General features: G+C 38.4%; 1 non-coding gene across 1 annotated transcript; it reads left to right on the top strand.

The window, feature by feature from the left end:
- The first annotated feature begins 6,174 nt into the window (after positions 1–6,174).
- LOC128279576 (small nucleolar RNA R71) lies at positions 6,175–6,281 on the top strand. Its single transcript, XR_008269778.1, has one exon. It is a non-coding gene; the product is annotated as a small nucleolar RNA R71 (small nucleolar RNA).
- The last annotated feature ends 1,163 nt before the right edge of the window (positions 6,282–7,444 follow it).

Below are 7,444 nucleotides of genomic sequence, written 5' to 3'. Positions count from 1 at the left end.
AAGATGTACATTGCCTTCAATGTACAAAGATAGATATTAGAGCATAAAAATAAGATAGGGAGAGAAGTGACACTTCCTGTATGATGAATTCCTCGAACTAGAGTTTTGGAGAATGATCAGTTCGAGAGTGGAGGAGGATACTCCGGCGGTCGTAGAGGTTCATTAGGCCATAAGTCCTGCACCAAAAGAATATTATATCTAGTGGTAGCTATGGTCGTGGTCGAGGAGGACATGGCAGTCGTTGAGAACCTTTCCCGGTAGAGGTTTAGTTCCTATGTGATTTGAGCTTAAGAGTTCTATATAACTGTGATAAAATTAGGAACTTTTTAGGGGATATTAGGAAGAATAAGTACTCGAAAAGAAGTAACCGAAATTTATAATAATAAAATTCTGAATCTACTAAAAAATAAAATATAAAAATAAAAAATAAAAATAAAAAGTAGTTTGAATAAAAATTAAAAACATAAAATAATAAAATAAATATTTCTAAACATCTTCATCACTGGATGGTTTGCGAGGTGGGACTGGCGATGAGATGTGGAGATGCTGACAAATCTGTTGTAGAGTAGCATCAATGTTGTCAAATCGTTGACAACACTGATGCTCCAATCCAATGAGGCACTCAGAGATGTCAACATATGAAGCTGCAGCATGAACTGGACGAGAGGGTGGTGGTAGCTGAGTCAGTGGGTCCTCGTGCTGTGGGGGTATAGCCGTGTGGAGGAAAAATAGAGGGAAAAAGAGAGGGGAAAGTGAGGATTAATGCAGGTGGAGTGGAGTTTAGAGTGGCTTGGGGGTTAAGGAAGTGAGAATCTGTGGAATGGTGGCCGGAATAGAGATTAGGAAGTGGAGAGGGGGAGATTTCAGCTAGGGTTTTGAAAGGAAGAAGAGAATGAACAGTGGTTTACTTATATAGGGGGAAGCCACACGGCCTAGGGCCACGCCTGTGTACTCCGAAAGTGAGCTTGTGTTTTTCAAATTTTTGAATTTAGGTCGTGCCCGGCTACTATCCCACGCCCGTGTGTCTTGGGCGTGTGTGGCCCACGACCATATCGCATGGTCATGCCTAGCTTTGTTCGCTTCTCCCAAGCCCGTGTGTTAGGGTACCACGCCCGTGTATTGTTGTCCACGACTTCACGACACGGGCGTATCTCTTGCCCATGTCGAAGAAACAGAATCGAGCCTTGCCCCTAGCACGCTCGTGTTTTTCCATTCCCATGCCCGTGCTCACCTATCAAATTCACCCACGGCCATGTCGCACGACCATGGGGATTTATTGCATCCCTTGTTTTGGGGAAATCATTTACGCTATTTTCGCACGACCATAATGCACGGCCGTGTTTCCTTCCGTGTTGATCACACGGCCTTAAGCATGACCGTGTTATCAGCCGTGTGGAGCTGGGAATCGGTGCTTCAAATACCCTGTTAGTGACCTAAATGTTTAAAACTTGAATTTAAAATAATTTAAAATTGTTAGTACTAGGGTTGCCTCCCGAGAAGCGCTTATTTATAGTCTAAGCTCGACTATTACCTTGTTGGTATATTCAGGGCGGTTTGTGGAGTCGTAGCTCCTCTCCATCGACTTTAAAATTCTCACCATTATAAAGTTTGAGATGGTGTCCATTTACCTTGTAAGTACCGTATGATAGGTGACTTTCCTCTATTGTGCCATATAGATGAATAGATTGAATTACGAAAGGTCCTGACCATCGTGATTTTAGTTTCCCGGGAAACAATTTGAGTCTTGAGTTGTATAATAAGACGAGATCTCCAACTTCAAATTGTTGCCATTGCTTTAAATGAATGTCATGGCGCCGCTTTGTTGCTTCCTTCTATAGGCGTGAATTTTCGTATGCATTGGCTCGCCATTCATATAGCTCGTTTAGCTGTATCAACCTTTTTTTTCCTGCAAGTTCGAGATCAAGGTTTAGAAATTTAATAGCCCAAAAAGCTTTATGCTCTAGTTCGAATGGTAGATGACAACTTTTTCCATAAACAAGTCTGTAAGGTGATGTCCCTATAGGAGTTTTAAAAGCAGTTCTGTAAGCCTATAAGGCATCGTCTACTTTTGTTGCCCAGTCTTTTCTGTTTGATTCTACTATTTTTTCAAGGATCCTTTTGAGTTCTTAGTTTGCTACTTCAACTTGTCCATTAGTTTGAGGATGGTATGGGGTGGCTATTCTGTGATGAACTCCATATTTCTTAAGGGTTTTTTCAAACTGGGTATTACAAAAATAAGTGCCCCTGTCATTGATAATTGCTCTAGGTGTTTCGAATCTCGAGAAGAGTTTTTTAAGGAAACGTACTACCACTTTAGCATCATTAGTAGGCAGAGCTTGGACTTCTACCCATTTGGACATGTAGTCAACTGTGACTAAGATGTATTTATTTTCGAATGAACTAGGGAATGGGCCCATGAAATCGATACCTCAAACACCAAATACTTCACAAGAAAGCATATAATTTCGAGGCATTTCATCATGTTTAGATATGTTACCTGTCTGTTGGCATTTGTCGCATAAAGTAACATACCTGATAGCGTCTTTGAATAATGAAGGCCAATAAAAACCTGATTCAAGTATTTTATGTGCGGTCTTAGTGCCATTATAGTGTCCTCCGGTTGGCCCTGAGTGGCAATGTTCCACTATTTTTTATATTTTTGATCCTGTAATGCATCTTCTGATGACTTGATCTGCACAACTGCGAAATAGAAATGGATCGTCCCAAAAGTAGTTTTTCACATCATTAAAGAATCGCTTCTTTTGTTGGTGTGTTAACCCTTTTGAGATAATGTTAGCAGCTAAAAAATTCGCAATGTCTGCAAACCAAGGTACCTCGGAGTTGGATATAGTGAAAATTTTTTCTTCAGGGAACGAATCATTTATTTCCACGTCATCTAGTTCTCTAATATTGGATTTCTCGAGCCTGGACAGATGATCAGCCGCAAGATTTTCAGCTCCTTTCTTGTCCTAAATTTCCAAGTCGAATTCTTGCAATAGGAGAATCCATCGAATGGGTAGAGGTTTTGCATCGGTTTTAGTTAAAAGGCACCGAAGGGCGGAATGGTCAGTGTAAACAACAACTTTAAACAATATGAGATATGATCGAAATTTATCAAATGCAAAAACCACAGCTAACAACTCTTTTTCCGTAGTAGTATAGTCTTCTTGTGTAGCCGTTAAAGTTTTGCTGGCATAATAGATAGGTTAAAAATGCTTGTCTCTTCGTTGTCCCAATACTACACCTACTGCAAAATCACTCGCATCACACATTAGTTCAAATGGCAAGTTCCAATCAGTGCAATTATGATTGGAGCATTAATTAATTTATCCTTTAAAGTATTAAATGCTTCTAAACATTCCTGATCAAAGTTAAAAGGTATATCTTTTTCTAGTAATTTAGTCAAAGGCTTAGCTATTTCAGAAAAATCCTTAATAAATCTTCTATAAAAACCAGCATGTCCTAAAAAGCTTCTAATAGCCTTAACTGAACTAGGGGGTGGTAATTTTTCGATTGTTTTTATTTTAGATTTATCCACCTCAATCCCTTTACTAGAAATTTTATACCCTAATACAATACCTTCTTGAACCATGAAGTGACATTTCTCCCAATTAAGTACAAGGTTTGTTTCCTCACATCTTATTAGAAGTCGTTTTAAATTTTTAAGGCAGATATGTAAAGAGTTACCGAATACCAAAAAATCATCCATGAAGACTTCCATGATATCTTCCACAAGTTCGTCAAATATGGCTATCATACAGTGCTGAAAAGTGGCTCGAGCATTACATAATCCAAAAGGCATTCTACGAAAAGTGAATGTACCATATGGGCATATGAATGTCACATTTTCTTGATCTTCAGAAGCTATTGGGACTTGGAAATAACTGAAGAGTCCGTCTTGAAAGCAGTAATACATGTGCCTGGATAATCTTTCCAACATTTGGTCAATGAATGGTATGGGGAAGTGATCTTTTCTTGTGGCATCGTTCAGTTTCTTGTAGTCTATGCAAACTCTCCACCCTGTAACTGTTCTTGTTGGGATTAATTCATTCTTCTTATTGGTCACGACCGTCATGCCTCCTTTCTTAGGGACAACCTGCACTGGACTTACCCAAGAATTGTCAGAAATAGGATAAATAATTCCATCATCTAGAAGTTTAATTACCTCGACTTTTACAACTTCCTTCATGTTGGGGTTCAGGCGTCTTTGAGCTTGCACACACGGTTTGTATTCATCTTCCATCCAAATTTTTTGGGTGCAGAAAGAAGGGATGACTCCTTTAATGTTAGAAATTTTCCATGCTATGGCATTCTTATGTTCTTTTAAGACTTGGATTAATTCCTCTTTCTCCCTGGGTTGCAAATTAGAAGCAATAATAACTGGTAATGTAGAAGTATTTCCAAGAAATAAGTATTCTAAATGGTTTGGTAATTGTTTAAGTTCCAGTTTGGGAGGCTCCTCAATAGAGGGTTTTTGCTTAAGGTCATCATTTATCTTAATACCCTCATATTCTACTTGTCTTGACGAATGGTCATTAGGTTCCTCACCTGTCTCCTCGTTTTGAGCTGGATATGGTTCCGTAGTCTCCTCTTGTACAATCTCTTGAAAGAGTCTTGAGTAACATGATCAATAGAGTCAATGAAATAACATGAATCATCTTGTTCCCTAGAGAATCGTATAGCATCGTAAATTTTAAAGATCATCTCCTCGTCACCTACTCTAAGTACCAATTTGTCGTCACCCACGTCAATTACCGCTCTAGCAGTGGCTAGGAATGGGCGTCCTAAAATTAAGGGTACTTCCACATCTTCATCCAAGTCAAGCACAACAAAATCAATAGGGAATATAAATTTATCTACTTTTACGAGTATGTCTTCTATAATACCCCTAGGATATTTAACAGATCTATCGACTAATTGAATACTCATCCTAGTAGGTTTAGGTTCCCCAAGACCAAGTTGTTTGAACATTTTATATGGCATCAAATTAATACTGGCGCCTAAATCAGCTAGTGCTTTTTCAACATTCAGATTACCAATTAAGCAAGGGATAGTAAAACTTCCTGGATCTTTTAGTTTGGTTGGCAACTTGTTTTGGAGTATGGCGGAGCATTCCTCGTTGAGTTCTACTGTAGATAAGTCCTCGAACTTCCTTTTTTTGTTAGAAGCTCCTTCAAAAATTTTACGTAGGTAGGCATCTGCGAGATGGCTTCAACAAAAGGTAAATTGATATGTAATTGCTTAAAAAGTTCAAGAAACTTACCGAATTGTGCATCAATGCAATATTTTTTTAATTTTGCTCAATATGGGACTGGTGGTGTATATTCCTCCGGCACTAGTTTGTCACTACTTCCGGGTTTTTCTTCCCTCCTTTTGCTTTCCACTGCTTCTTGTGCTAACTTCTTTTTAGATTCTGCTAACACTTTCCCACTCCTTAGTGCAAATTCTTTGACATGCTCTCTTTATTTGGTATTACTAAGTAAATTTCCTAGTGATCTTTTCAAGATTAGTTTGGAGAGCTGGCTTATCTGAGTTTCGAGCCCTTGGATCGATGTTTGTTTATTCTTGAGTGCTGTCTCAGTATTTTGGAAGCGGGTTTCTGACACTGATATGAATTTTGTGAGCATCTCCTCAAGGCTTGCTTTTTTCTCTTGTTGATAAGGTGGCTATTGAAAACCCTGAGGATTTTGTGGCTTATGATTCCCGTGACCACCCCAGGAGAAATTTGGGTGGTTCCTCCAACCTACATTATAAGTAGTACTATATGGGTTATTTTGAGATCTAAAGTTATTGTTAGCCATATAGTTGACTTGTTCCTCTTCAGTTGTCAGATTGAAGGATTGATATTCTACATGCACACCTCCTCCACTCGTGTCACACCTCATTACTGGATGTACCTGCGTAGAACCAAGTAAACCATCACTCTTTTTATTGAGAAGTTCTACCTGATTTGACAGCATAGTAACTAAGTCGACGTTATAAATGCTGGCTATTTTCATTGGTTTTGTCCTCATAACTTGCCATTAATAGTTATTCAGTGACATCTCCTTTATAAACTCATAAGCATCTTCTGGTGTTTTATTGTTGATGGTTCTGCCAGCAGCCGCGTCAACTATTTGCCGCGCCGAGGGATTCAGACAACTGTGGAATGTTTGTACTTGAAGCCAAAGCGGTAACCCATGGTGAGGGCACCTTCTCAGTAAGTCCTTGTATCTCTCCCATTCATCGTAAAATGTTTCTAAATCCATCTGCACAAAAGAAGAGATATGATTGCGTAATTTAGCCATTTTAGCTGGTGGAAAGTATTTTAGTAAAAAAATTTCGGTCATTTGTTCCCAAGTAGTGATAGACCCTCGTGGTAATGAGTTCAACCACTATTTAGCTTTGTTTCTCAATGAAAAGGGAAATAACCAAAGGCGAATGGAAACATCAGAAATGACATTAGTTTTGAAAGTGTCGCAAAACTCCAGAAAATTCGCCAAGTCAGTGTTGGGATCCTCATCCTGCAAACCATCAAACTGAACAAATTGCTGTATCGTCTGAATTGTGTTAGGTTTCAGTTCGAAATTATTTGCAGCAATAGCAGGTCTAACTATACTTGACTCAGTTCCCGTCAAAGAAGGTTTAGCATAGTCATACATAGTACGAAGAGCAAGATTCTGATTTGCTGCAATTGTAGGAGGTAGCTGATTGCCTTGGTTTTTAGCCATCTCTTCGGTTGGGGGTTGAGTATCGTCTTCTTGTTCATTCTCTGTTTATCTTAAGCTACGCCCGATTTCTCTTTGATTTTTGTGAATTGTACGATCGATTTCTTCATCAAAGAGTAATGGTCCCGACGGGTTTCTTCTAATCATAAACTATAAAAAACCTGCAAAGAGAAAGAAAAAAGTAAATTAATAAATAATAATAATGAAATAAAATTAAATTGCAAGAAAAATAAATGGCTAAAGTAATAAAAATTGAGCGATCCTAATATTTTAGTTCCCCGGCAACAGCGCCAAAAACATGATCGCGTGATTCGTAATAAGTAATAAATATTTATAATGAAGATCAAACCTAGACTAACTATTATCACGACGAAAACGCAAGTGCACCTATCGAACAATAGTATAGTAATGGCAAGACGGGGATATCGTACCCAGGGGAACCAAAAGTACTAGTAATGACTGTCTTTTTTATTATCTAGCCTAAGAATAATGGGGTTTTGTTTTAATTAACTAATTATCTAAACTAAGAACGCACAGAGAAAAGAATTGGGGAATTGCTTTTAGGAAAATCGATTGACTTGAGACAATACCTAAGGAAAAATCCACCTAGACTTTACTTGTTATTCTGGCTCCGAATCAGACGATTTATTCATTCAACTTGTTCCGTAGATATCCTTAAGTTATGTTATTATCCCTATTCAAGACTAATAACATCTAATCCCTAGATTGAATAATAG

Source organism: Gossypium arboreum, chromosome 8 (genome assembly GCF_025698485.1).
Source record: "Gossypium arboreum isolate Shixiya-1 chromosome 8, ASM2569848v2, whole genome shotgun sequence".
Classification (NCBI taxonomy): domain Eukaryota; kingdom Viridiplantae; phylum Streptophyta; class Magnoliopsida; order Malvales; family Malvaceae; genus Gossypium; species Gossypium arboreum.
This window is presented reverse-complemented; position numbering and strand designations above follow the sequence as displayed.